The sequence below is a fragment of the Arachis ipaensis genome, chromosome B4 (assembly GCF_059453495.1).
Source record: "Arachis ipaensis isolate K30076 ecotype BB chromosome B4, ASM5945349v1, whole genome shotgun sequence".
NCBI lineage: Eukaryota > Viridiplantae > Streptophyta > Magnoliopsida > Fabales > Fabaceae > Arachis > Arachis ipaensis.
Window position 1 is genome coordinate 13981885 of NC_142439.1, and position 3809 is coordinate 13985693.

Here is a 3809-nt window from a genome sequence, read left to right on the forward strand (position 1 = left end):
GCAATTATATACACAAGAGAAAGGCATTTAACTTTTGAATGTCCCATTCGGAGACATCATCATTTTGTGCAAGAAGTAGTAGTCACATATCTCTGACCCCTTTTGTGATACTTAAAAAATGTAAACCAGTTGTATTGCTTATACCTTTAGTAGCATTTTTTTTAACTTCATGTTACTATAATTATTTTACCTTTTGACAGTTCCGTATAACTGCATGCAGGCCTCACAATTATTCTCTCATACTTCATATGTGCCACACATTACATATTTCATTTGCTGGATCCTGGAGAATTTCTATCTTATCCCTATACTATATATTATTCTGAATGATATATATTAAAAATAGCCCTTATTGAACCCTATATTTACCTCTCCAAAGTGAAATACAATAATTTATCAATACACAATCTATTTTTGCTATACTAGTTTATGTTTATATAAATGAGATGACAATGTTAATTAGCGACGGAAAATTTGTCAGAATTCTAATGATTTTGGCTAAATCTATAAGGCAATTATTAAAGAAATAAAAATTCGTCTATAAATTACCGACAAAAATCAAAATCCGTCAATAAATCATTATCGATGAGATTTTTACTGACGAACAAAATTCATTGATAAATCCGTTAATAATAAAAAAAATCTGTCGGTAAAAAATTAAAATCTGTCAATAAATCTATCAATAATTTACTATTTTTTTTTTTTAGCGTGAATACAATAGAAATGTTTCATCATTAGAAATTTGTTCCTAAAATTATGTGGTAAAATGTATGGGATAGAGAGCTCTAGTGAGTTACTATAAGCAACAGACAAATTCATTTTTCAAATCAAATTAAAGCACATAGTGTCAAATCTTTTCTATTATTAGCATATACTATTTATCCACGTTACTTCTAATTCTAAGGTCTAAACCCTACAAATCTTGTTTATTATAAATACGAAACGAACTTAAATTGCAATGAATTAGATTATCAATTCCAAAAATAAAAATAAAAAATAAAGGGTGAAAGATGAGAAACCAAAATGAGAATTGATACACTAAATCCATCATATGCATCCCACTTAGGAATATCATGCGGTAAAGCATAAATACAAAGAAAGATCACTGTCTACACTTGTCATCTTAATAGGGTAGGGCTGCCATATATAGATGATTGATAGCAACAATCTGTTAGGCAGTCTCAAATTCATCATATATAATGGTTTATTTATAAACACAGTAAAACTTATTTTATTTTTTTCACCTTATTATTAATATTATTATTCGCTTCTCAAATTTTTTAATATATTTTATTTTAACTTTTGATGCCGACAAATTCGCAATCTACAATATAGCAGAATCTCATCCATATATAATAACTAATTTATAATTGAAAGAGAATATATATAATTTTTCATATTTACTGTGTGTACTAAAATAAAAGAATCTATGATTCTCATTCCATTAATTATGTATTTAATATTAATAAGTGCAATTAATTAGTTTTCAATAACACGATGATTAATTAATATGGTTGAAAATGGGGGAAATAGGTCACTGTCGCTGCCCAAAGAAAGAATGAAGGAGTAATATTCCCCTATGGGCTGATGAGGTTGTATTGTATCCGAATATGATTGTCCTTGGCCTGCTACATGAAAGGAAATGGGTGAAAGGGAGGAATAGGGAAATGATGAAATTTAGGGTTTTGATTTAATTGGAGCAATAATAAAATGTAACATTGGATGGCAGGGAATGGGGGTTAGGGCACATGTATAGTGCCAAATTGAGTTTGCTCATCACATTTATCTTACTTGTCTTGTATAAAAGAAGAAAACACAACAAATCAACTTGATAGGGAAACATCAGGGAATTATCGAGATTATTAGTTAATTTATATTTGAGTATACATATGAGCAGTGGATATTATTATTATTTAGAGAAATTGGAAAAGAAAGAGAGAGACAGAGAGATAAGTCCAATAATACAGTGGATATTTGTACATTGGAGAGCAGTCACGAGGGGCAGACTCTAAGCTTAGATCTAAAAGAATAATAATATTTACATACACACACACACACTCACTTTCTCAGCCAAACAACACATAAAACAACAACGAATTGAAACTGATCCCCTGCAACAACCACAGCATAAATATTCTGCCCACAATCATACAAAAGCCTAATTCATTGCCACAATAATGCCCTTTCCACTTTTCTTTTCTTTATTTACTACTATACCCTTAGTTAATAATAAGGACCACGTTTCAATTCAACTCGATTAATTGTGTCTTCAACTTCAAGCACCAAAGCTGTATGTTGCATGCGCTTGGCGAGAATTGGAATAGCTCAGGAGGGATAGACAAGGAAGGAGAGGATGAGTTGGGCGGTAACGAGGAAGGGCCAAGACGAGACTCTATATCACTAGATTCTGATATAGTGTCTGTCCAGGAAGACGAAACAAAGATAGCGAACAAGGCGGGAGGTCTTACAAGGTCAAGAAAAGGTCTTACAAGGTCAAGAAGACGCTGAGGAGAAACAAAGAAAACATAAGAGGAAGGGGTATGGTGGTAGAAATTAAACAACAAAAAATGTATACTTTTAAAAAGCTCAGGTAGGATAGCACCCGATTATTAGAGTGAAGTGTCTGCGGCCGCTGCTGCCGTAGCTGCCAGCATTTCAGAGCCACTACTCATGGCTTCCTTTTGGTCACAGCTTTCAACAACAATTCTCAAGGGGTTGACCATGGAGGCCTTCACATGCATGAAAAAACCCTTGTAGGGACCTGCATCATCAGAGAATGAAGAAGAATAATGGCAGGAACAGAAGCTAAGTTAGCCAGCTTTAGATTTAGATAAAAAGCAAAATGAGAGAACAAAATAAAATCACAAGCTAAGAGAATATATCTTCTTCTATTATGCTATAAAGTAAATAGTAGCTTCAGTTCACAGTAATAATGATCATCATACTGAAAAAAGCTAGTATAAAGATACGCCTTTTAAGCTTTTAACATGAATTACACACATTTATTTAAAAAAAAGGTTCAACATATATATATATATATATATACCATAATAAAGATATTGTTATTATTATAGAATTCTTTAACATTATTTACCTTTAATAAACTCATCTTTTGGTTTCATCTTTGAGACCCCGTTTGGTTCTCCCTCCTCCTATGTCAAGAGAGGGAAAGAAAAAGAAGCTAGAGAGAGAGAGAGAGAGAGAGAATATGAGAGAGGTTATGGTTACGGTAAGGTTATAGGGAAATCAGGGGAATGAAGAGGCTTATAAGGACATAAAAAGGTTGCATAAGGTGGAAAGTGGGCTTTCCTTATTGGACCTGACAGGTCCACGGCCCAGAAAGATCTAACTCATGGGCCTGATGACGTCACCATGGCCCACTTTTGGAGGAGTATAAAAGTTTGGGAACAGCAAAGTTAGTGCATGAATGCATTATTACAATAACATACTGTACGAAAAGGTCTTTTTCTCGAAAACAATGATGCTTGGGTAAAAATCGAAAAATAAATTATAATTGAAATTAATCATTTTTAAAATAAAAAATAGTTTATAAGTCAAAATAATATTTTGAATTTTATAATTATAAGTACAAGCTGATTATTTTTTAATTATAACGATTTAATTAATTTGACCTAAAATATTACATATTAAATAATATAAATAATTATTTTATATTTATTTTTTAATTACACCACTTAAGATCTTTTTGATCATATATATATATTTTTTTAGAGTAAAGTATGTATTTTGTCTTTAAGATTTGTAATTATTTTTAAAAATAGTCCTAACGTTTAATTTTATTCAATTTT

General features: G+C 31.2%; 1 long non-coding RNA gene across 1 annotated transcript; it reads right to left on the reverse strand.

Annotated features, from left to right (window-relative positions):
• Window positions 1–1943: 1943 nt before the first annotated feature.
• Window positions 1944–3240, reverse strand: LOC107638880 (uncharacterized). The gene is made up of 2 exons (XR_001619884.3): window positions 3095–3240; window positions 1944–2761 (listed from the first exon to the last, which is right to left on the reverse strand). It is a non-coding gene; the product is annotated as an uncharacterized LOC107638880 (long non-coding RNA).
• Between the last annotated feature and the right edge of the window lie 569 nt (window positions 3241–3809).